The sequence below is a fragment of the Acanthopagrus latus genome, chromosome 4 (genome assembly GCF_904848185.1).
Source record: "Acanthopagrus latus isolate v.2019 chromosome 4, fAcaLat1.1, whole genome shotgun sequence".
Classification (NCBI taxonomy): domain Eukaryota; kingdom Metazoa; phylum Chordata; class Actinopteri; order Spariformes; family Sparidae; genus Acanthopagrus; species Acanthopagrus latus.
The window spans coordinates 34,637,069-34,664,499 of record NC_051042.1 but is presented as its reverse complement, the minus strand read 5'-3'; the positions used below and the strand labels follow the sequence as shown (position 1 = coordinate 34,664,499).

At 44.8% G+C, this 27,431-nt stretch overlaps 2 long non-coding RNA genes across 3 annotated transcripts; one reads left to right on the top strand and one right to left on the bottom strand.

The window, feature by feature from the left end:
- On the bottom strand, positions 1–27,431 carry LOC119017590. Of its 2 annotated transcripts, XR_005074486.1 has the most exons (6): positions 25,232–25,832; positions 24,791–24,980; positions 21,610–21,734; positions 4,889–5,065; positions 4,513–4,581; positions 1–680 (listed from the first exon to the last, which is right to left on the bottom strand). It is a non-coding gene; the product is annotated as an uncharacterized LOC119017590 (long non-coding RNA). The 2 variants fall into 2 exon arrangements; XR_005074487.1 differs by lacking the exons at positions 24,791–24,980; positions 25,232–25,832 and adding an exon at positions 26,996–27,431.
- LOC119017591 lies at positions 22,466–23,920 on the top strand. Its single transcript, XR_005074488.1, has 2 exons — positions 22,466–23,602; positions 23,691–23,920. It is a non-coding gene; the product is annotated as an uncharacterized LOC119017591 (long non-coding RNA).

The following is a 27,431-nucleotide window of genomic DNA, read 5'->3' as shown; positions in this document are numbered from 1 at the left end:
TTTCATCTAAACTCGACTGGTTTTGTTTTAAAACTGTTTGAGGATTAAAGAAAAGATCAAATTCTCCAACATTTCACAGAAAAACAAAGATTGGAGAGAAGTCTTAAATATTTTAATATTTGATGTATGAATATTTATTACACTTTCACTGAGAATGGAATATTTTCATATTGTTGTTTTGGTCTTTTTCCTTCAGTGAATCATCTCGTTCGTCATTAAAATATCTGGTCCATCTCTGAAAATGTCCTTCAGACCTGAAATGGTCTAAAAGATTGAAATCATGTTTGGGCAGAAGAAATAATCAGGAAGTGAATGTTTGACTAAGCGTCTGGAGAGTAAAACACCAGAGTTACACCGCTGGTTTGTTCTTCGTGTTTGGACCTGGAGGGATGAGAGTGGTGCTGGCAGGGTTCTGTGCTCGGCGCTGCAGATGAACAACCTCTGTCCTCCTGCGGGAGAAGCTAATTGAAACTCGGCCGCTTTCCCCAAAACTGCTGTCAGTCACCTCTGACCGCTCGGCTGGGACGCAATAATAGAGGCAGTTGTTTCAGGACAAACTCGGCTGCTTTCCCTCTCTTTCCATTAATAAAATAAGAGCAAGGTGCGCTCCGGCTCCACAGGTCTGTCAGTGCTGTTAACTCCAATCAACCAGGCATTCTCAGCACGGAGCTCTGGTGTTTCTGTGAATTCAGAATCAGCTTTTACCTCTAATATATACAGTTTTTTATGAAGTGTATTGTGTAAGCTGTAAGTATCGATGTGTGTACGTGCTGACCCGAGGAGTTTAAAGCAGAGGAAGAAGAAGAGGAGGGAGGATTGGAAAAGACGAGCCGCTCTCAATCATGATTCTCCAGCTCTGGTTCTCACTTCAGCCTCTAATCAGAAGCTGCTTTACAGTCGGGATGCCAGGTGAATGCAATTAACCGCCTGGTGGACAGGAACCCGAGGAGGCGGTCGGATTCCAGAAACAAAACCAAATGGAAAAGAGCAAAGATCTGTCGGGCTGCAGCAGTGTCAAGCAGCCGCCACAGTCCACGTTTAATCCCCCTCACAGCCCTCTCTCACTGCAGACACTAACAACATGCACATTTTCAGTCCAGTCACATCAGAGCACCTGTCGCTGAGAGACACCGAGACCCGGAAGTAGGAGGATGGTGATGGCGACAGCGGCGGCAGCGGCTTTCCTCCGAAATGACCGCAAGCAAGAGCGTCATTGTGCATCTGGTTAATGTGTAATTATCTTGTGCACCATATACAAAGTGCACAAAGATGTAGCTTCATCTCGCTCTTCGTACGCCATCTTTCTTGAATGCCGAGGCAGCTGGTGACGTAAAGAGGTCAGCCGGAGGTGTTTCTGTTACCACTAGTTGAAATGGGTACAGCGCCACCTAGCGTACCAGGGGATGACATGCTCCGGCACAAGAATCCGATTTTCTCACCAGCATGTATACTCAGACAACTGCAGTTGTCTGATTGAGTAGCAGAGTCGAACTATGGCTGTAATCTGACTAAGCTGTGCATGTAAACGTACTGACAGAGGATTCATTAGGTGTCAGAATAGATACAAGACATACAGCAGCGGCAGCATCGTGATCCTGAAGCATCGATTAACTCCTGCTGCAGACACCACAAGTGTCAAACAGACAGGAGGAGACATGTTCCATCCTGGATGTCTCCGTCCAGAGAGGTTAACTCTGTGGACGGGTGTTGCTCATCAGGAGGAAGAGCTGTGGAGCATCAAGACGATGTGAGCCTGTAAAAATGTAAGGAAAGTAACCAGAGTCATAACATAACAGGAGGAGGAGGAGGAGGAGCGTTTTAATAAAACACGTCCCTCTCAAAGTGCCTCCTCACTGATTCTTGAGTTCCTCCTCTGGACACTGATGCTCGTCTTCATGTTGTTCAGAGAAACTTTTGATTTCTGGCTGGAGGACGACCAGCTGGGCCTCCATGGTTACCACTAATGGAGGCTAGCCACAGCAGTTGCCATGGTTACAGTCGAGCTGGAAGAGGTTTTTTTTTTTTTTTGCATCACTTCAGTTTGTAAAAGAAAAAAAAGCAAAAACAATATTTCTCAATATGACGAATGTGTGTGAAAGCTGAGGTTTTCTGTCGTCATCATAGAGCAATGATTACTTTCATCTTCAATTAGGCTAATATTACTTTTTTTATTTGTCATTAGTTCTTTGGTTTTTGGTCAATAAAATATCAAATAATGGTGAAACATACACAAAGGCCAAGCAAAGGACTTTATATCTACTTTTTAAAACACTTTTAGATAGTAATGTCCACACACCCTGTCCTCCCGTAGAAGTTCAGATAATTAGTATTGTTCTGATCCAGCTTGTTTCCTCCAGCACAGTAACAGAGTTCAGGCTCTGACATGGACTCAGAGTATCAGAGTAAAAAGTCTCCCTCTGAAGGACATTTGTGCTCAAAGCTAACTGAAGCTCACGTCATATTAACAGAATTCAAAGACTATTAAATTTAAAGGTAGAATCAGTAGGATTTGTCCCAGCTGTTCCTGAACGCACCACAAAGACAGTTGATTGTTGAGTCTCATTCCCAGGACGTCAAATAGACACATGTTGGGTTGGTAAAGCGTCCCGAGCAGCAACAAAGAGAGAAAATCAGAAACTCTCTGCAGATACGAGACACTAACTCGCCTTTTCTCCACATTCCAGCCTCCCTCTCTGTCTGTTTACGGCTTCTTATGGCTTTTACGTCTTTGTCTCGTCTCGCTGTGTCTGATTGGTCCACATCAGTCTGCTGATGTTGGGAAATAACAAGAATCCAGAATTCACCTCAGATGCATCAAACTGAAGTAACGAGGCTGTTGTGAAGCTGTGAGGAGGAGAAAGTTCAGGTGTAGAGAGGAGAAGTCACACAGAGACTCAGAGGACAGAGACATGAAACATGAACTGGAGGAGAGTAACTGAGTATTTGTGCTTCTTTACTTCCCACCTCTCCTGCGATTAAACGCCACCTGAGTGTCCATCAGCATGCAGGGAGGAAGTCATGACTGTTCATTAAGATTAATTTTTGGGTGTACTGTTCCTTTAAGTATGGTTTTTACTCCTAACAGAACATTTTCAAAGTGAGGTATGAGTACTATTGATTAAGTAAAGGATCTGAGCACTTCTTCACACTGCTCCACGTCCTGGTGTCTTTAATACGACCGAATCACAAGCTGAAGCGACCGGACAGACATTCTGTAGTTTGCTCTCCTCAGTGGAGGTTCAGGTTGAGTCACACTGAAAGAGAAGACGTACCTGCTCCAGGCTTTACTAGTAAAAACTGTTTTTCAGCAAGTTTCCTGCTTTTCACACAGTCAGGACAAATCACAGATCTGCAGCAGTGAGGACAGTGACCCAGTTTCACAGCAAAAAACAAGAAAACTCATGATCCACCAGTGTGGTTCAGTATGTGGCCCAGGAGCGGAGTCAACAGAACAACACGGCGCCGTGTGTTCTCCTGCTCCTGCTGCTCACTGCTGCACTACAACAAGAACAAGTTTCACACAGATAGCAGCTATCAAGAGAGGCGAGTCCTGATGTGAACCGGTCCCCCTGGAGGTTCTGGTGGTGAGCGTGTCCGCCTTCCTCAGCTCACTTGTGAAGCCGTCACGTTGAACTGTTTGGGAGGAAGCGTGGTTTAAAAAGGGCTCAGAGGTGGAGGCTGGTGAGCTCTGTGTCTGAGCGCATCTGTGAGTCTAATGGAGCCTGAAGATCCTGCTGCCAGCAGAGCGAGGCTGTAGTCAGGCAGGCTTTTAACACACGGCCCGCTCTCCACCAGCCTCACCCATCACGCCGCCGCCGCCACACAGCCGAGGAACACACCGACGGGGCGGCTCGGCCGAGAGAGTCCAAAGAAGTGACTCTGTGTAAGAGTTTAATCTCAGCCGCATGTTCATCTGCACATCCACATTCACTTCAGCTGAACACCTCTCAGAGATAATTAGATCATTTTCAAAATCAATAACTCGTCTTCCATCAGCTGTGAAGAATAAGAGTCTGAGCTGAGGCTGCAGTCCACTCAGCTGTTTTACATTTAACACAAATACGTCCAACATACCAGCTGTGAACTGTAAGGATTATAATTTAAAGGTCAAAAGAGAAATGTGAATAATAAAATAAAAGCTGAGGAGGGATGAGAATCTCAGCGTCTTAGAATAAGTCGTACATAAGAAGTGCATGTCCTGCAGCCTGCAGAGAGCCGGTGGGCTGCAGGCTGAGCTCCACAAACTGTGTCACAGGCACAAAATCCATCAGCAGCTTCCCACACAGAGAGACCAGCACGGGAATAAAATGCTTCTGACTGCAGCCAAAAATAAAGTGCCTCAGCAGTCGTGTACTGGCTCAGCTACCAATAATAATTCACCAGGAAGAGAGAGAGAAAAAAAAGAGTGGCTTTCAATTCTCAAATTGATTTCAGCTCAATGCTTCCTGTCAAGAGAAGAGTTTCAGTGAGTGATGATCGGCAGCGTTCAGTCACTGTTGTCTTTATACTCACCGATCAGACGCACACGGGTCCACTGAGGCTTCTCAGAACCAGGTGTTGTTTCATCCTGAACACGTCGAGCTTCAAAAAGTTAACAGAATCACGTGTCACTGACCTGATGCAGGCGGGAAAAGAACCGTCTGATTTAAATCTCTGCTGGATTCAGAGGAGGATGTTAGTTTATTGAAACTTTATATTTCTTTCGGTTTAATTTTCTGTTTTATGTGATGACAACATGCTCTGGTTAGATTAAGGCACAAAAACTTTACTGGGTTAATGTTTGAAGAAGATCAACATTTGGCTTCAAATATCTCTTTAGTCGACGTTAACACGGCTGGAAAACTTCCCGATATCTTCTTAAATAAATATTGGATGGTTTCACACTTACAAATGTTGAAACTCGTCCTCAGACGGCGGTCGCTGGCTCGGTTTCAAGCTCAGAGACAGAGGAAGACTCTCACATCTCCTGTTTGTCTGTCGCAGCTGCAGAAGTTTCTCTTTATTCCGTCTCCACGTGTTGTTGATAGGAGGCGACGTTAATGTCACTCATTGACTCTCTTGTGTCCTGTGTGAAAGTTTGTAAAATATGCACAGCACGTAGCATCATAAGAGCTCAGCAGAGAGTCAGAGGAGATGTTTTATTTAATTAACTGCAGCTACAACATTGAGCGAGGCCAGAGAGCTTCCTGTCTGCTTCTCAGGTAACACCCACGTCTCTCTAACGAAGACGCCGTCTCTTCCTCAGTTTCAGTCCTTGCTGTTGTTGTGGCTGGTTTAAGATGCCAAACTTTGAAAAGCCCAAACTTTTAAGTGGCTCCCTGGAGGATAAACGCCAGACAGGCGCCAGAATTTGTGCCCGCTTTTAAAAAGTGGCCGCCCTGCACTTTAGAGTCCAATTCTAAAGCTATGAATCTCAAACAGGCTTGGAGGGAAATCTCACTCTACACTACTCAGCCGCCTTAAGCAGACACACACACACACACACACACACGTCAAGATCACAGGCCAGGGTGAAAACAGCTTCTCTAAGTGATTTCAGTGAAGCCTGCAGGGTGTTAGACTGTGTTACTGTCACACTTCAATAACCAGCCGCCCTGCAGGATGCATCTCTCCCAGCGCTGTCATTACACCGGAACAAGTCTGCACCAGTCACCTGTGTCAGCGGAGAGGCTGCCATTTAAAAGTCTCAGAAGTCTCTCTCTCTCTCTCTCTTTTCACATTTGTACTCTTATTTTTCTTTCAGATTCTAAAGAGCGACCGGAGCTAATGATCCACACAGAGAAGATCTCAGCTCGCTTCCACGTATTTAATCCTGACGTCACTTTAGTAAACGTACGTCTTCATAAACACGATATCTCTGAGGACCGAAACTAAAGACCATCTCATCGAAGTACTTCTGTGAACCAATCAGTGGTTATAAACTTCGCCTGTATTCGAGGACACAGACGTCCTGAAGGACTGATGTCGAGGCTCAGATCTCCGACAGCAGCTGCTGGAGGCTGTAAATCTATTACATAATGCTAACAAACAGATGATTTTTACTTTGAGGCTGCTGTTAAAGTGAAAGTCGTGTAGTCATAAAAATCTAAATGGTTTCATCCACGTGAGAGTAAATCACATGTTGTTCTGCTCGATACATTATGAAACAGGTGGCGAATACAGCTGAGACCAACACGTCTCGCTCTAAAACCCTCCAGCGGTGTTCTGACGGCGTCGTCCTGGTGAGTCTGGACCTCTGGATGTGTCGAGGTGCATCAGGCCACAGAGCCCTCGTTTGATTTCACCAGGAGAACCAGGTGCTGATGCTGTGTCTGTAAGACTTGATGGTGAGTGAACTCCTGCAGCTCTGGAGGTTGAAGAGGTCGTCCAGCGCGGTTCCATTCCCCGCCTGCGTGCTGAAGCATCCTCTCTGAAGTCATACAACATATAGATATATAGATCTGTATACACTGACCTCAACACAGCGGACACCACAGACCACATCTGGTGACATCATGACCCTCCAGCTTCAGGCTCGTTTGATTTTCCTACATGTTTTTTAAGCAGTTGCTGTTTTTTGGTGCAAATATCAAAGATTCGAGGGAGAAAAAAAAAATGCCACGACTAAATAGTCCTGCAGTGAAAAGCCGTCTAAAAGTGTCTTCGAGTGTTTGAGGGAAATCTGCTCATTAGAAGTTCTGGAGGGATCTGGAACCCGACCAACCATCAGACTTTCCCACCACAAGTCTTCCTGTCTGGAAGCAGCACTCAGACCTGCTCCTCTCTCCTCCCTCTTCTGTGCACAGATCGTCTTACAAGGTCGGAGGAAGCTGAACTGAGTGCAGCGCTGCTTTATGAGAATAATACAACAGGAAGTACTCTGACAGAAATAGCACAGTGGATTTTCCCCCTCAGCTCTGAGGAGCTTGATTGTCACATCATTATTTTCCACGAGCCGGAGCAGCATCTCTGTCTTTAAACTCAGTACAGGATCAATACTGCGGCGTGTTCCAGTACCGCGTGTCATCTCCACACTGGGTTTATTCAATCAGCCTCTCCTCTCTGCATCACTGAGCTGTTACTGATGATGCCGTTGAGGGAGAAATCTCAGCCCCTCCAGTGTACCTGGCTCTCCATCTCACCAGGAGAATATTCACAGATGAACAGTCCGTTGGGGAGAAACCAAGCAGCACAGAATCACTTAGGAATTCATCCACTAACTCGGCCCATAATCTCTACAGCGAGTCCAACAATTAGAAATCGTTACCCATTTGCCACCTGAACAGCTCGCTGCACAAACGGGGGAGAAAAACTGGAGCAGTAATGAGGAGATAATTCTGTTATTCCTAACTACACTCCAGTGCATTGTTGTTGCCATGTCACTGTGAGCTTTTCACCCCCCTCACCGTCCTCCTCTTTTCCCAGCAGCAGTGATTAAGTCGAGTTAATGAATGCCACACTGAGAGTTCACCTCGCGTCCGCACAGGAAATACAACCATTTACAGGAAAAGCTGCAGCTCTGAATAGCTCCCGTCTAATTACAGCCCTGACGCCAGAATAAATGTCGGCAGCTTCAGTCTCTGGAAACTACAAACACGGTCTAGTTTCTGTGTTGACACAGCGTTTATGTTACGTGTGTGAGCTGACTTGGTCGGTGGAAGTGAGAAGGCTTGTTAGCGTCGACAAAACTGAGATACGTTGAATGACACGTTGTCACATCTGAAGTCGTGTTTGTGGCAAATAAACGCAGAAATCTTTGACGAGAGGTCAGGACATTTTCCAGCCGGGTTTGTGGCAACAGAGCCAGAAAATCTGTGATGACATGTTGTTAAATCTACAGCGAACACTTACAGCCATGTTGGTTTGCTTGTCTGAGGAGTCGGGACATTCAGAAGCACGCTTGAGGCAAAACATTATAAAATTATATTTTTGATCAGAAGTTGAGACATTTACATCCATTTTTGTGTGACGTACAGGTAAGCACCAGCTGAAGTTTACCTTCCACGTGTACCTGAAAATTCAATGTATCTCTGCGACCCGACCTCGGACTGAAATACTGATTGCAGTAACACTGGACTCCCCAGCTGGTCTGAGCTCAGACTCTCCACCCCGCTGACCGCTGAGCTGCTCGTCTAGCTCATATTAATAAACAGCTCAGGATGTTGTTCAGCTGTCCTCCACATCTGTCGGCTCATCTGGTCCCATTACAGCTCCAGTACAGATTCTGGTACCAACCAACAACAGCCGTCTTCACAGAGCGACAACTCATCCAGGAAAATATGAGGTGGCTTTTTATAAAATAGGAAGATGTTTTAGAGAGCATTTCCCTTTAACGTCCTCTACTGTAACACTGTGTGTGTGTGTGTGTGTGTGTGTGTGTGTGTGTGTGTGTGTGTGTGTGTGTTAAACTGCACAACATCCACCTCTCTGACAGCGAGAAGAACCTTTTGTTCCACCTCTACAGTCCCCAATTACAGTAATCTCCTTCCTCGGCTAATCCTGCAGCGCACAACTTTGAAGTGAAGCGCTTCATTGAACATCAAAAGTGTCTCCTCGCTCCTCTGCTCACGCCAGCCGCCGAAACACTGTCGGATATAAAAAGGGAGAGGATAGAGGGTGATGTGACGGATAGACGAGCATGCACAACACAAATATATACTTTGTCCCACAACTCTGAATACACTCAGCAGACTATTACAGAGGAAATCCACCCAGTGCTGATGCAAAGCTGCTGCTGCTGCTGCTGGAGACCGAACAATTTGCCAAGTTTTAAAAATCCCACGGGCAAAAGTTCACAGGAGCAGAGTGTGAATGCAGGATGAACCGTGTGCTGGTGAATCTCACCCAGTGATCATTTAAAAAAAAACCTCACATTCGGGTCTTGTGCTGAAAGTTTACACAAGTCATGCTGCAGGAGTTTGGCTTTTTATTTGCTCCTATTTTTCTATCTGCACTTGTAAATTCTGCAACTCATCTTAAAGCAGCAGAAGGCCAAACGGTATTCAGAAGCGACTGTAACTCTGCAGCCAACTCGTACAACAAACTCAACAAAAGTGCTCAGAGAAAATGACCTTCAGATTTTCTGCCAGTCTGGAGACTTTTTACTCGGAGTTAAAAAAGAATTCAGAGCTGCAGAAACTTTCCATCAGTCGTCCTCAGTGTCTCCTGTCGCTGTACGAATCCCACCGTGTGCAGGTCACCATGTTTGGGGTCAAAGTTCATCTGCCCATCTATCCATCCATTTTCTGCAGCTTATCCAGGCTCGGTCACTGTGGCAGCAGGTTAATCAAAGTGGGGCAGTTGTCCCCGTCCAATACCTGCCGACCTTTAGACCTCAGAAATCACGAGGATTTTAAAAAGAGAGCTGGTGTCAGCGAGGTTCCTCTCCCCGAAAAATATGGACACATGTTTCCTGCATGCTGGCAACTTTCAGAGAAAGAAAACAATAAAATCCACTGCAGCAGCAAATCTAGGTTAAATATATTACATGTTTAATTCTCAGGGAAGAATGCAGAATAATTCAGCCCTCTGGAATAAACTCATATTCATCTGATTTTATTCATTCATTTTTGCGCTTGGCCCTCAGAGCGTCTGTGCACCACTGCCCTGCGTCCGCCAGCCTCTCGATGGTGACAGACGACGGTACGACTCTGCGACTGTCAGAAAAACAACCATTAACAACCGTTCACACCTGGGCTCACCTGGCCCCAGCAACCCACAGGAAGTCTAGTTGGATCAACGACCCACAAGCAGCCCTAACGACTCAGAGCTCACATGTGTCCTTATTGACTCTTAAGGACACTCCCACACAGTTTACACAGTGTAAAACCCTGCGACTCCCCTCCAGGTAGTTAGAACTGAAGAGGTCTCTGGGATGGAAGGTGAAACGTCTTCAACAACCTGAAACACGTCCGGTTGACTTTGAAACTGCACAAAACATTTCTCCTCCTTTCCTCTGTTGGCCTCTCGCTCACCGATGAGGACAGAGTGCGACAGTACTGCAGACTTCACGCTGCACACTGTCAGAAACAGGTTGTGGCAACTGAAACGGGAACAGGTGAACAATTTTGTCATAAATCATATGAAATACAGAAGAATTGTGACCCTGGGAGAAAATCAGGAGAGGAAAATGAAAAGCAGGAGTAAAATCATCTCTCTCCTGCTCTTCTCGTCCCGAGGGATTGTGAGACATTCAAAAAGCCAGATGAGATATAAATAATCCCTCCAGCGTGTTCTGGTTCTACCCTCTGGCCTCCTACCAGTTGGACGTGCCCAGAAACCCTCGATCCTGATCAGCTACCTGATCCAACTCAACTGGCTCCTTTTGACACGACGACTCCCGCTGCCTCTGGACCAGAGCTGGAATGTAGATCAACATATAAATCAAAAGCTTTGTGGCTCCGCTCGGTCCAAACCACAACAGTCCGGTCCAACGCCTGTACGACCGCTGACGCTGCGCCGATCTGCCGGCCGATCACACGCTCCATTTTACCCTCGCTGGTGACAAGAGCCCCAGACACTTGAGCCAACGACTCAAACCAAACTTTAAAGTTAAATGAAGTTAAATTTCTCGCCACACGACATGATGCCTCACACACACAACCTCAATCTGCACAAGGCCCGAATATCCACTCTGAGCAACATAGTGCTGGTTTTCATTCCATATCTCTTTATATTCTGGTGAAACTGCAGCGGCTTGTTTGTGGACATTGTGTATGTTCCTGTTACTTTTGTAAAAGACAGACTCCCATCTTCTCTGTACAAGACTAAAAAGTTCTGGACTTATGAAACACGTACCAACGTCCTCATCTGACAAACAAACCCCTCGACATCAACCATCACCACAGTAACTCTTAAATGTTATGGTTTATGGTTTGGTTTAGCTTAAGCACAAAAACCTCTTGGTTAGTGTTAGTAAGCACCTTTTTTTTTTACTGGTTTTGTCACTACAAAAGTGGCTGGAGACGAACCAAACTCTTGTTAATTATCCAGTTCTGTAACCACTCAAGTGGCTGTTAATGTCCTGACTCTCCATCAAAAACATCCTGAATTTTTACAACAAATATGGTTCTAAAACTTGTAACGACTCACTGAAAATCTCTTGTGAAGAAATCCCATTTCATGCAACAAACCCAGATGTTGCTGTGAAAACATCGATAAACAGCTTTAATGGCTGTTCTGGTCACCACAAACACGGCGTCAGTCAAAAACATTCAGCTTTCGTTGCCACAAACTCAGCTGGAAGTTTCACACACATGTTGAAACACTCTCACAAGCTTTGGTCTCCATCTCAGCAGCCTTCTGGCCTGTAACTGCACCACCATCTCCTCCACCTCCCACTGTGAGACTCAGGTCATTCACATGTATTATTGATCATGTTATTGATCGTCGACAGGATGCAGCCTATGACACATACAAATCTGAACAAATCTGTGGTGAACTTCTACCATTTTCTCCTGGAGACTGAGCTCGTCGCAGGGACTCAACAGGCAGACAACAAAGTGGTTCCAAGACAAGATAGTTTTTTATTCCACTTTTGAAATTATAAGGTTTTAATCAACCCGAGGGATCAACCTTGGACTCCCACACGTGTTGCAGAACCGCTGGCCATGAACACAGAATCTAAACTGCAGGTTTTTTTGATCAATTATTCAAACGGCACACTTTTTTTCCCCCTCAGGGCTTTTAGGTGATTAATTAGACTCTGGAACAACCAGCGAGGAGCCAACGCATTCATTTTCATTTAACAAAAATCCAATATGTTAACGCTGGATTAATTGTACAGCGATGTGATGAACCAGAGGATGTTTATCACGTTGTGTCTGCTTCAAAAGCAACAGCTGAGTTTTACGTTTCATTTTGAGTTCGAATGTAGGAATCACGTGTCACATGACGGGATGTAACCATCAGGACGAAGAGGAAGTGGAGTGTGAAATTACTCCTCACTTAAAATTCATCCACCTCCATTGATCATCCTATTGAGTTGGCTTTAGATCAGTAAATGTGGAAATCATTCCCTGCTGAGGGTAGCATACTGTACCAGGCACGGTGTCAGAGCTGACTGATCGTTCTACCTGTGAGTTAATTTAACACAAGCGTTGCTGTGTAATCAATCGACAAACACAAAGACCTTATTCTTCACATTTGTGCTCAGCTGCTCAGGTTTTGATGGTTTCGTCTTTGAGGGGATTTTTGAGGCAAACATCCCTGAAAGAAATCTTTTCTTTGCTGGTAAATCAGTTCATCAGCTCATCACATGGAGCCTGACTGATCTGCTGACGGGATTCGTGCATCAGTTCGCTTTAATTTTGGTTTCAAGTGTTACCATCAAGTTCCGACACTGACTCGTTCTCTAATGAGATCGATACTTCAGGTCCACAGTGAAACGTCCTGACAGCTACAGGATGAATTCTCATCACATTCATGCGCTTGAGATGAGTCAAAATCTAAATCTTAAACAAGGTTTAGTGCTAAAGCTTGACAACCACTGTGATATCTGACATCTGCCATCACTAAAATTATACTAAAATAACTAAAAAAACCCAATCACCTAGAAGTTAGTGTACTTTTCTAAAACCCACTCAACACTTGAGATTTCTTTAAGTTCTGTTTTGTGTTTGTGGTCTGTTTTTCACTTGGTTAGTGTGAGAACACGTTTGAAAAAAAATACCTGCTTCTGTCACCAAAAACGAGGCCGTAAAATGTCTGACGTTCAATTAAAAAATCCAGATGTGTCACGTTTACAAATGTTGGAACATTTGGCAGCTGTCTCACTGTTGCTGCAGTCAGACATGCACAAATGTGTTCGTGGTTTACAGAAACACACAAAACATTTTATTTTGGAGACGAGGCTGCCGTCACACTAACAGCTCTGGGAACCTTTACGCTGACAAAGCAATATGTTGAACTGAACCCTAAAATCATCATGCTAACATGCTGAAAGGTAAATACAGTCCATCTCATAGGTGTTTAGATGTTGGTGGCACTAAAGGAAATGTCAGTAGGATTCATCCTCTGAATGTCTGAACCAAATCTTCATGAAACCGCCTACAAACCATCCAAACTGCTGCTGCCAGGCTCCGAACACGATCCAGTAGAGGGTCACATGTTACACCGATAGGAACTTCTTTGCACTGACTTCCTGTTGGTTTTGAAATCCATTATAAAATCTTGGAGAGCCCTACATGGCCAGGCTCCACTCTACTCGAGTGACCTTTTATACCTCCACACTACGACTCGAGCCCTTCGGTCCTCCACGCAGGGTTTTCTTTGTGTTTGCTAGACGGATCTGAAGACTTGGGGTGATCGCTCCTTTCAGTCTGCAGCCGCCAAGCTTTGGAAAAGTCTCCCAGCATGCTTGAGACCTCTGGACTCTGTGGAGACTTTTAAAAAGCAGCTAAAAACCTTCTTTTCAGACAGATGTAATAGTTTGATGTTGTACTCAAGTGTTTTCTCAGCTTCCGTCTAGATTTTATGTTGCAGTTGTTTTAATTTGTAACTGCTGTCTGTGTAAAGTGTGATATAAATAAACTTTGCTTGCTGATCCAAATATCACGCTGATCCGTCCGACAGCCATCAAGACATTCCAGTCTGGAATAAAATGTTGGACCGACTGATCAGCAGAATGACGGCCCTGAAGCCAAGCTGCTAGGTTAGCTGTAAAGGTGCTCTTTCCTCATCAAGTCAAGCAAACGGCTCAACATAATGATCGTTTTCCATCCAAAAAATGTAATCCAACACTGTCCCCAGCTCAGCGTCCAGGATGAAATGTTAGTCATCAACATTTCTGCAAACCACAGATACGTCCACGGTTGACGTGTGTCAGTCCAGGTCTTTGTGGTGACCAAAACACTTATTTTAATCAAACCTGTGATGTTTTCAAACTCTGACCAAGTGTGTTTTTGTACCTGAACCCGACCAGAGCATCGTCACAACGCTCAGATGAGAGAAGAGGAAATTCAACTTGAACAAACGTAAAGTTGCAACATAAAGAAACGTCTGAATTTATCTGTGGTTTTGCATATACTGACAATAAACACATTCCTTAACATTCTCATGATCATCTTGTTTATAATCTAAGATATCCGCTCTTAAAGCACCTTCTGGACAGTTTTTACACTTTTACACTATGAAAATAAACTTTTATCAGTCACACAGTTGGCTTTCTGTACATCGTGTAGCAGCGTCACAGAGCCATGAGCGTTTGTACTCTGTAATGCACAGCTCCAATGAGAATCAGTCATTAAAGAAATAAGAAAAGGTCATTGACAGCAGCACAGATGGTTTTCCTGCAATAATGGTGCAGTTTCTGCCTCAGCAGTCACGAACAATACAGAAAAAGGTCACTGAAAGCCGGAGGACTGAACACTCACAGTTAATATGTAGCCATGAATAACTTGAACTAGAAGAGAGACTTTTAATAAATACTTAGAGGAAGATTTGTTGGTTGAGGGTTATTAGTGGACCTGCAGGGTTCAACCCACACACTGACCTTTCCGTTCCATCCGTCATCACTAACATAACACTAACATACATTCAAACAGTCACAGAGGTCGAAGTAAAGGAATCGTCTCTAACGTATCTCTGCAGCGTCGAGCCGTCTGTAGGTTTTGTTCCTCAGCGGTTCTGTTCGGTTCTGCTTTGTCTCAACCGCCTGCAGGTCCAACACCAGACTCCCACACATGTTGCAGGTCACGAACACTTAGACGGTTCAGGTTCTGATCAGTTATTCAAAACAGCCCACTTCTTCTCTGCAAGGCTTTTAGGTGATTAATTAGACTCTGAGACGCCCACTGAAGTGCCAACACGGTCACCTACTGCTTATTTTTAACAAAAAAAAAATGAAATTATTGAAGGAAAACTAGAATGGAAAGTGTCTCTGCTTTCAGAAAACGTTGTCTTTTATCCTCCAGAGCTTTTGGGGTTCTGTGGCAGAGACATTTTCGAGGAAAAGAAACTAAATTATTGAGTGAAAGCTGCTTTTATCAACCTTTATTTGCTGGAGGCAGGGGGGAATCTTTTATGTGATGCTTCAAGTTCTGCTTCGGAAACCACACAGATGTGTCCTGAACTGTTTGATTGGATTGAGACGCATGAAGAAAAGATCATGGTCGCAAAAAAACTTCAACATTTCTGAAACGGACTCGTTTGACTTTAGGCCACAAATGTATCAACTTATGTCTATCTTTACTCATATTTCTGATGAGTGTGACGTGCAGGAAGTGGGAACAGTCTGGAACTGTGAACCTGATTCTAACAAAATATCAAAATATGAAACTACAACATCTGTAGTCACACAGGCTGAGTGTGTTGGGGACAACTCTGTTCATGCACAAACTAAAACCACCAGCCAACTGTTTCCCACAAGACACAGATATTGTTTGGAACATGATGGTTGTTGTTCCCATGAGCTCAGGTTTGGGAAGCTGAAGTGGATCTGTGGGAAACTTTTAAAGATGGTTTGTTACAGTCAGGGAAGTCCTTCTACCTCCTGTTGTTACAGCTCGAACACGGACTCTCATCCAGCAGCATTAATGAGAGCAGTTTTCATTCAGACTCCGGTCAGCGCTCACCTCTCTGACCCGGTCCGAGCCGGAGCCGGAGGAAAGAGGCATGTTTCAGATCCGTCTCTATTGTTTGACGGTAGGAAGTGACTGAGGATTAAACTGCTGCGGAAGAACAGCAGCAAGTGCTGACTGAGGATAAGCAGCTGTATTCATCACATATGTAGTCTGAATACTGTCATCCTTACCTCACTGGAGGATATCCATCATCCATCCATCCATCATCCATCATCCATCCATCCATCCATCCATCATCCATCCATCCATCATCCATCCATCCATCCATCCATCCATCCATCATCCATCCATCCATCCTCCATCCTCCATCCATCCATCCATCCATCATCCATCCATCATCCATCCATCCATCCATCCATCCATCCATCATCCATCCATCCATCCATCCATCATCCATCCATCCATCATCCATCCATCATCCATCCATCCATCCATCATCCATCCATCATCCATCCATCCATCCATCATCCATCCATCATCCATCCATCCATCCATCCATCCATCATCCATCCATCCATCCATCCATCCATCATCCATCCATCCATCATCCATCCATCATCCATCCATCCATCCATCCATCATCCATCCATCCATCCATCCATCATCCATCCATCCATCATCCACCCATCCATCCATCCATCCATCCATCCATCATCCACCCATCCATCCATCCACCCATCCATCCATCCATCCATCCATCATCCATCCATCCATCCATCCATCATCCACCCATCCATCCATCCACCCATCCATCCATCATCCACCCATCCATCATCCATCCATCCATCCATCCATCCATCATCCATCCATCCATCATCCATCCATCATCCATCATCCATCATCCATCATCCATCCATCATCCATCCATCCATTATCCATCCATCATCCATCCATCCATCATCCATCCATCCATCCATCCATCCATCCATCCATCATCCATCCATCATCCATCCATCCATCATCCATCCATCCATCATCCATCATCCATCATCCATCCATCCATCCATCCATCCATCATCCATCCATCATCCACCCATCCATCCACCCATCCATCATCCATCCACCCATCCATCATCCATCCATCCATCCATCCATCCATCCATCATCCATCCATCCATCCATCCATCCATCATCCATCCATCCATCATCCATCCATCATCCATCATCCATCCATCATCCATCCATCCATCATCCATCCATCATCCATCCATCCATCATCCATCCATCATCCATCCATCCATCCATCCATCCATCCATCCATCCATCCATCAACCATCCATCATCCATCCATCAACATCCATCCATCCAACAACCATCCATCATCCACCCATCCATCCACCCATCCATCCATCCATCCATCCATCATCCATCCACCCATCCATCATCCATCCATCCATCCATCCATCCATCCATCCATCATCCATCCATCCATCATCCATCATCCATCATCCATCCATCATCCATCCATCCATCATCCATCCATCATCCATCCATCATCCATCCATCCATCATCCATCCATCCATCATCCATCCACCATCCATCATCCATCCATCATCCATCCATCCATCCATCATCCATCCATACATCCATCATCCATCATCCATCCATACATCCATCATCCATCCATCATCCATCATCCATCATCCATCCATACATCCACCATCCATCATCCATCATCCATCATCCATCCATCATCCATCCATCCATCCATCATCCATCCACCATCCATCCATACATCCATCATCCATCATCCATCATCCATCCATCCATCATCCATCCATCATCCATCCATCCATCCATCCATCCATCCATCATCCATCCATCCATCCATCCATCATCCATCCATCCATCATCCATCCATCCATCCATCCATCATCCATCCATCCAACCCACCAACATCCAACCAACCATCATCCACCCATCCAACCATCCATCCATCCATCCATCCATCCATCCATCATCCACCCATCCATCCATCCACCCATCCATCCATCCATCATCCATCCATCATCCATCCATCCATCCATCCATCATCCATCCATCCATCATCCAGCCATCCATCCATCATCCATCCATCCATCCAGCCATCCATCATCCATCCATCCATCATCCATCCATCATCCAGCCATCTATCCATCCATCCATCATCCATCCATCCATCCATCCATCATCCATCCATCCATCCATCCATCCATCCATCCGTTTCAGAGACCAACATCAGGACAGCTACGGGATGAATTTACATTAAATTTGCTTCAGACATTCTCCGACCACAGATGATGACTCATGATGATTTGGTGATTTGTAACTTGTAGTCAATCCGTCCTCACCAGGACTACAACCATACAGAGTGACATATAATAAAGTGTTTAGTGCCATTTAGCAAGGCATTGTGAGCACGTAAGCTTGGCAATATACAACAGTTACCAGCACTACAGTTAATGTACCATTAGCCTGATCATTCTAACGTGCTAAGCTAAGATGCTGAAGTTTATTACGTGTCTCAACATCCGTCTTGAGTTTGATGCCAAATGATTGTGCAGAATTCTCCAATCGTAGAACGAGATCATCGTCATGATCACAGCAGAAAACTGTTCGGTCTGGACGGCTGGCCAGTGTTGTTTTATTCAGGTAAGTTTACACCTGAACATGAGCCAAGATGTCCCTACATGGCCACCGTACACAAGATAATCTCTGATAATGTTGGTGGCCTTTCCTCTGACACCACACTCAGAAAGAAACTGTAGATGGTTTTCTTTAAAGACATGAGAAAAGGAAAGTTGTCTCTCCAGTTTTCATTTGGTCACAGTTTTGTTTCCTGTTGTGAGCAGAACAGAGAACTTTCTGTCTCACACTCACAGCCGTCCGGATGTCAGTCAGTTAAGGACTTTAAGCACAAAGAGACGTCAGAGAGGTTCAGATCAGATCCACTCTGATCCGTTCATCCGTCTCTCAGGTCAGGAGGCTGAGGCGGGCTGGAGGGTGGAGGCTTTGGCACCGGAGACGAACAGGTGGAGCCTCCACACACACGTTCAGCTGCAGACTGCAGCGTAAACTGTAGCAGCAGGAGAAGGTTGAAGTTCAACAACGCAAACTGTCATAAAGGCTCGTTTCAGATTCATAAACAGCAGAGGACGAATGTCTGAACGTCTTCTGTGCTCATACACGGTGTGAAGAAACTCACGGTTGAAGAAACATGATAATATAATAATAATAATGATGTAAATCATTTGGTGCAGAATGATCAAAGTACAGGTGAAATGAGCAGCATCACAGAAGGACAGCGCTGGAAGCCGGTCGAAGCCTTCGACAACATGTTCACCTCCGCGGTTTGGAGAGATTTTTGTGAGCTGTTGGTTTAAATTACTAAACAGGTTTGTTGCCGTGTGACGTTCTCACAGTTTGAAGTGAAAGAAAAACATATTTTGATGTTGGAAAGAGATTTTATCATTATTATCGTTTGAAAATTTCCATCTCAGATTAGTGAGATGTTCTGCTGTGTTCTCATTAGACACCTGTCACAGCAGGAAGTCGAGGAGATGGCGGTGACATTTCCATCCGTTTCCGTGGCAACAAAACCAGCTATTTTTACTGAAAATCTCCATTTGTGGTTGTTGCACCCAAAACTGGCTATTTTAAACCAGACTATGATGTTTTCTGACCCAAACCAAGTGTTTTAGTGCCTGAACATAACCGGAGCAGAAGCTCAGCGTTGTGACAGGGAGAGGAAAAGAAAGTGGCAACATGAAGAAATGTTCTTGCTAACAGTTATTCTGGGGATGTGTCGGGAGTTTGTGAGGATCTTTGTGGTCAGCTGGTCGAACTTATAGGCCATACACGCTTGTTTTTGTGAGGATTGCAAGAGAAGAAGAGAAGAAGAACAGAGGACTTGCTGGGATGAAGCAGTCTGAGCAGAAACAGGTAACGTGATGAACACAGTGATCTGCTGACTCTCAGTCCAACACGGAGCGATTCAGTTTAACGGCAGTCAGAAATCTTCCTCTCTGGTTCACAGAAAGTGCAACAACTTTCACTGCTGGTGTTCAGGAGGACGCTGGATTTTAAACTTTCACTTTCCAATTTGTCTCTCCACATGGAGATGATCTGCAGATTACACTGCAGTTTAATATGAGCAAACAGGATGAATGTAAAGCGAGGCGGTTCAAAGGGACGATCCTCTCCGTCTGGGATGTCTCCTGAGGAAGACGCTGGAAGTTAAACTGTCTGATGCAGTCGAGAAACGACACAAACTTCTGTTATACCACAGAAACTACTCCACGAAATGAGAAAACAAAGTCTGAAGGATGATGGATGCACCTGCATACTGTCTGACACTGCATCCAGTAATAAAGAAAATGAAAAATGCAATGAAAGCACGATTATAACTCCTGTGTGTCGCTCAAACACACAAATGTAAATGTAATGCAGATTAAAACTCTGTGTGCATCTCAAAGCATCACCTGAAACAATCCTACAGCTCTGCTAAACAACATCTTCACATTTACAATCAGGTAAACTGCTTTGTACAAAACTGAAGAGTGACGAACTCACTGGGCTTTTAGCATGTGTACATTTCCTGTCTGTCAGTCTGAGTGTTTCCAGCAACCGTTCAAATCAAACAAGCTCTGATTCACCTGCTGTGGACCCGATCGCCTGCTCACAGCACACGTGAGAATAAAGATCACCAGAATAAACGTCAGCTAAGCACATTTCTGCCAAAAGCGTTCCAACTTTATGTCTGTTTAGGTTGAATTTTCTATTTCTCGCTCATCACATCTCTGTGCTGAAGCTCTGGTTAGGTTAAAACACCAAAAACACTTGGTTAGGATGAGAAACATCATGGATTGGATTAAAATACCTGTTTTGGTCGCTAGAAACACAGCTGGAAACATCTATAATATCCAGTAATGGTCATTTGTTGGCACACTAGTCGACACTTCACTCCAATAGAGCTGCTGGAATTCAGAGAGCAAATCAGACTCACACCTGACTCATCATCTTTACATTTGAGAAGGTTTTGGGACATCCAGGTTTAAATATCTGAGAGACAGTTTGTGAAGTTAGTTAGGCTGCTATGATCAGAGGGTACAGCTGAGTGTCGTCAGTGTTACAACCGTTATAAGAGACGTTCCTACATTTTAAATAACCTGGCTGAGAGGCGGCACATGAATCAAAAACAAAAGGGAACCGAAGACGGAGCCTTGAGGGACCAAACACGTCAGACGAGCTGCTGAGGAAGTGAAAGATTCTGGTGGAGAGATACGAGTGTAGTTCGCTCCAAACGGAACCACTGAGGCCTCAATCTGAAATATTACCAAATAGCCATCTTTGCTTTTGGTGTTCATCTGCCAACATCTTGTCAGTCCGCTGTCGTCACGTAACAAGTGAAATGTGACTCGTGATGTTTGTCATCCGACTAAATATTGATTGTAAAACCAGCAAAACAACGATGGGCAAGTAATGTAAGTGATGTTTATCCAAACACTGTCTGACAACAAATCAAGTCCACTGTGAGCTGAATGCTAAAATTAGCTCCTGAGCTAATCCCAAACCTAGCTGCCCCCACAGACAGAAACAAAGATCCAGAAAGAAGAGAAACGAGGAGAGAAACTGAGGAGGCGCCGGCTGGATGTTTCCATCAGCTTCTGTCTGCTCACACAGAAACTCCAGAAGGAAAACGCTGAAAGTCCAGTTCAAAAAGCAAGAATATTCTTTTTAAGTTACATTAAACGTGGTGCTATTTAAATCAGTAAATAATTTACAGTCTAATTAATATCTCATGACTAAAATATGACACTATTTAATGGAAACGTTCATTAAAAGATTAAGATTATAGCTGGATTTAAAAACTGCTGTGGAAATGTTCAGAGGGAGGAAGAGAGAGTGATGGAGAGCTTCAGAGAGGTCCGAGCCAGCTGATTGGAGCTCATCGCTGTGTGTGTGTGAGTGTGTGAGTGTGTGTGTGTCTCATTAATTCACTTTTAGTCGGCCTCTCAGATAAAGCTCTCTCTCCTCAGTGAGCTGAATAAATTGCATTTCTCCACTCACCGAGAGGACGCTGACTTGTGAATGAAGCGCTGAGCCTCGATAACGTGCCGCCCGTCCTGTTTATTGTTTCCCTCCTTCAGCAGGACAGCGAGGTTGAAAGGTTTCGAGAGAAGATTTCATTTGCTCTGTTGATATACATGAAAAAATAATGAGACGTCTTTGTGCGTTCCCGGCTTTCATTAATAAAACAGCAGCCAGTGTGGAAGCAAAGAGAAGAAAGGAACCGGATTCGATCTTTTAAGTTCTTACTGAAGCAGCGCTGTGTTCTCCACGTAGTCCGGGTTAATGTGGAAATGTAATACTGCCGATCATTCGACATTAACTTCATGATTCGTTCAGCATTTTAACACCAATTCTCTCCATTTTCCATAATATCTGGTGTCAGCACTCAGCTGCCGAGTGCGTTACAGAACGATTAAAACCTTTGTTTTCTCAGGCGACTTTGTGTTTGAACTGTGGATGAGTAATCCTCCACACTGTCAGAACATTACAATATGGAAATATCTCTCACTTTGAGCCCTTATGTTCCACATAATCCCTTTAAATTCCCCCTCAGTAGCTTCGTAGATTTACAGTACATTTTTACGGAGCTGTGGCACTTCTCGTCCTGCTCGATCACTCGGAGCCACATCACATTTAAATTGAGTGAAATCCTCGAGAATGTATGGCAGCCAGTCATTGTATATACGGTAAATGATTTCAGGTCTGAGGCCAGAATGTGGACCAGAACCAGTGACAGGTGACTGGCCAATAGAACTGGGCTCACAGACATCATGACAGAGGTGAAGAGATGCTGACGTACGTTGCTTGTTAAGTTGAAAGTCTTATGTCACTTTCTTGATATTTTGGCCATCAACCAGTAAATACGTAAACTGACAGTTAGCTAATTTTCAATTATTGGCTAAAATCAGCCCATTGCAGCGGCGTCCACCAGGTGATATGGCTCTGGTTCAGGCTATTACTATTTCGATGTGTGTGCAACACTTCTTTGAAAATGCCTGAGCGTGCAGGTTAACCAGACGTCACACCGTTGTGACGCGCCGACTTCTGTTTGCAGTCGGTACGTAACGTCACATTGGACCAGTGGTCACAGACACTCTGGACTGAGTCCATCCTGATCTGCACTGTCGGGTTCACAGAGTTTGTATTTGGGCTGTAACGTGTTAAATGTGCAGTCAGAATGGACCTACAGCTTTAAATTGGATCATAAAATATGTTCGGGTTATAAAAACACGTTTGTACGACTACAGCCTGAAACATCCTGGAACATAAGTCGAGTCAATAAACCTGCCGACCCTGAAAACGACATATTGTGTACTGGAGGCTCACGAGGCGTCTGTGGATTATTACTGCTGACATGTTCTCAGTGTTTGGAGCAAAACAAGCAAAATCTAATTGACCTCCACCGTGCTGGATGGAAAAATAAACCTGTTATGTTCACATTTATTAAACGGTACCACGAGAGAGAAGTAGTGTGTTAGCTTATTAACTATTCAGGTGAACTGACTCTGTGAAGAAAAACTCACAAGATGTCAGAGGACAGAATATCAGCCTTTACCAGCCGCTCCTGCAGCTGACAGTTCAGCATCTTATTCATTAAGATCATGAGGTCGTCTTCCCATGAGTCTCTGCTCAGCATCAGAAGGTCGTACGCCCACTTTAATCTCCTCTCGATGTGAAGTGCTGCTGTCATCTCCTCTGCTGCTCTGATCGCTCACTCGTTACCGCCGTCCCTCGACTCCAACAACACGTGTGCGCATGTTTTACTTTCCCTCCTCGTGTTGCTTGTGTTTCGGCCTCCTCTCCAGGCTCTCCTTCAGCCCCTCGGCAGCCGGCTGTTCTGGCGCTCTGAGTGTCTCCTCCAGCTGTCGGAGCTCCAGACTCGTGCAGAGAGCTCTTCATGCGGTTCTGAAGAGGCCCGGAGGTTACACAAACCACGGCAGGAAGCTGCGAGTAGTGATGCAGTCGAGGACACCTGAGGGCTGAACTGGAGGTGAGGAATACAACACGCAGAATGTAGGTTTGTAAAATCTCCCTGGTAGTGATCAGACATCTGTAAATAAATGATCCGCTTCCATCAGAACACACCCGGCTCTTCATCCAGACCGTCTCTGAGACAACACGTCTTCTCCGGACCTGAATCAAGTGGTTTTGGTTCTTGGAGCCAAACCAAATGGCTCCTACATGGAGTGTGTTATAATGTAGCAGGCGTTTCCTGTAGTGATGTTTCCACATGTACTTGAGACTGTCAGATGCCAAGTTGCATTCTGGGTAGTGAGTGGAATAAAGGAGATTGATTCTGATTCTTCTGCACCAATTTTGATCCTTTTAAATTCAACACTGTTCACCTGATTCAGAAAAGTCCTGAGCTGGATTCACAGACAGGTCGGAGTCAAAAGACTGTGACACTGATTTAAATTCTCATTACAGCGACTGCTGAGTGTTTTAACACAGTCCTAAACGTCCTTTACTGAATGTACGGTGACATTTTTCTTGTAGCCAAACTGCTGCCGTACAGCGAAGGTCAACTACGTGAGTCTGGAACGCTGCTGTCGGTGATATTTTGGGGGATTCAGAGAATCGACCTGATCCTTATCCTCTAGCTAACAACACGTTACTCTATGATCCATAAAGGTTGACTCTGGAAAAACTTTATGTTGTATATTTCTGTGTGAGATGAAACTGAAACCAGAGGTCAACATGTTGTAACAACAACACACGTAAAGAAATACAGAAACCACGGCAGCTGACGGAGCTGAGTGTGGCAGAACGAGGTTAAACAGGTGAAACTAAATCCCAGCTGAATGAAATCAAAGCTAACGGATGTTGATACAGATGCTGAGAACATTTGTCCAACATCACATCAGGTCCCCATCCGTCCCCATCTTAAATATTATATACAGTGTCATGTAGCGTGGCGGTGAACAGGTACGCTCTGTAGATACTCTAACACCAGATTTATGTCTCAGTTCTGCTGCTGTCACACCGTCTCTCTCATAAATCACAAGACAGTCTGAAGCTTGAATTATCCAAACAGTTTGGTCTCCGGGGGGAAGAGCAGCAGTGCAGCACTAATCCACACCGACAGGAAGAGCATGCAGGAAAAACTGAGTCTCACATTAAAACACACTGCTGCACATTAAATCCACGCACCAGACGCAGCGCTTGAATCATACAATACCTGCTGGAGTTCTGCTGATTCTCGCATTGTTTAAAACTCGATTCAGTTCTTGTCAGTCTTCTGCAGAGACATGCGGCGCAGAGGATGGTGAGGTGTTCGCTGAGCTTCAACCAACTCAGTCATTTCCTGAGTGAACAGCTGCCAAAATCGATTCCTCCCTCAGAATCTGTCATCAGGTTTTCACTGACCTCTGAGGAGAGAGATGACGTGAACCTGGTCAGAGTTTGACCGATTATCAGCTCCATGATGACACGAGACACTCATGAATGTGTCCTGTCCATAATTAGCATGAGTATGTTGTTGTCTTTATCCCGTGTGTCATGTTTGGTGATGTAGAAAGCAGCAGATCACAAACCTCATCAGATTTAATTATTCAAAAAGGTGCAAAATGTAAGAAATTTAGTTTAAATTCCAATTATCAACAGATTGTTAAGAACTAACCTTGTTGACTTCACGTCCAAGATTTCTATGTTTCTGCTGAAGTTAGCATGCTAACTTTCTAGCACCGGCCCGTCCTGTCTCACTGACACACAGTCCGCCAGTATGGATCAGCTCCAGAACCGCCTTGGTTACTTTCAAATGTCCAACAATCTGTTCCTCCGATACTCGCCAATTCATCTGCAGCCTTTAATCGTGCAGACAAGCTAACATGTCTGCTGCGTCCTCATCAGAGTCCCGTGACGTGACCTGACACAACGTTACCTCTGGCAGAAAAGCAGTAAGCTGAGGCGCTTGTACAGAGGGAGAAAAGAGGCTGCACGTTTGTTTTAATTAACATTAGCTAATCAGCTAATGCTAAGAAACATTCAGAGACAAGCTGCTCCAACAAACAGGCTTTTCTGTCCCAGTTTGTCTGATAAATTTCCTCCTCTGTTTTCTGGGTTACCAGGGTGACGGGTGACGAGTCCCACATGATCTAAAATGTGATTGGTTGCCTGAGAAAGCGCGGTGGTGACAACAGCAGCACCTTTCTGAAATATTCAGAGATTTTCAACACAAAGTGCTCGGAGCAGCTGCACAAAACAGGCAGAGCGTTCTGAAGAAAAACGCTGGGCGCAACATGTTGCTTTCTGTTCGATCGAGTATGAATTCTTGAGGTGACAGATTGTTGAATATTACATCTTTTATAACATATCTCAAAAAAACTTTATCAACAACCTCCTGAATTACATGCATCCATTCTCTGCAGCTGACGATGGGAGTGGCTGAGGAGTGAGACATCTCGCTTCTCTCCCATCTCTTGAGAGTTGAGCATGCACGGACCCGTTCTGGTGGTCACTTTTTTAAATGTCTTTTTCTTCAGTCTCTCTTTCAAACTAGTGCTGTGTTCACCCCAACTCTTTATTTTCAAAGTGCATCATTGCACCTTGTCTGAAAATGGCTGCATTAGCACGTCTTCTACCGCCGCTGATCGGAGCTGGAGCCAGTAAACATGTCCGACAACTGAAGACGCCTCATGGACGAGAGGAGGAGAACTGCAAACACGTGCTGCGATACGGCACGAGAGCCATTTAACAGCTGAAGTCTTTGTCCAGCGTAAAGTGAAAAGAGTTTTAGTGTCAACAGAAATGTCAAATTTCTTTTCTGTTGTAACCTGAGTGTTCGTCTACAGACAGACATGACCTGAACGACCAGGAGTGGAAGAAAAACTCTGCTTCCTGTCTCCGCTCCACACAGCCATGCAGCGAATCATCCAGATGAGATGGAGGACACTTGCAGACACGCTCACACACGTTCATGGTGTGACACCGCTGTGCTAACAATGAGAAGCGAGAGCGGCACACCCTGTTCTCTCTCCTCCACACTGACTTCAGACCAGCGTGATCATCAAGTCATCTGTTTTGGAAAGACGACCCAACTGAGCATCTGGCCTCGGATTCTTGTAGCGTGTAATGCTCAGATATTACACACACGTCTGAGTCCACCTTCAGCTGATTACAGCTGACTCATTTGTCATCGTCCTCCTGGTTTCCTCCTGGAGTCACAATTATTTTTCCCTCACAACCTTCTTCCGGCACCGCACAGTGTTCAGTCCGCTGTGCTCAGTGCGCGAGAAACTCACAGCGAATCATAGAAGAGAAAGAAAACATCAGCCTGGGAAGAAGATGTGTGAAATTCATGCTATTCTTTCCAGAGAATTACAAGTTGCATTTGTTATTTTCACTCTTTAATTCACCAGAACGCAGGAAACAAAGTCTCTCAAACCTCCAGACTCCTGCAGTTGTTTCAAACCCCCTCCCCTCTATTGTTGAGTTCTCAAGGTCGGCAGGTATGTCCATCAGCATCAGGAAGTCCTAAAGAATCCACAGAAGACAAAAACAAGATCCAGTTTTGAGAGGACCAACTTCATGTGCCTCACTAGTAAATCATGCAGTGAATATCTAGGTGTCGTCTTCTCTGTGACAGAACCTGTTTCAGATTCACATCACTTTACTTCCTCTGACCTGCAGCGTCTGACATCACAGTTTGGTGTGACGGAAGAAGCCTGAAGAAGAAGAAGAAGATGAGGAAGAAGAAGAAGAAGAAGAAGAAGGAGGAGAAGACACTACCTCTTCCTTGTAGTCGGTACGGTGCGTCACTCTCTCCCAAAGATTAAGATTTGTGTCTTTGAGTGTAAATACTACCAACTTTATTATCGTTG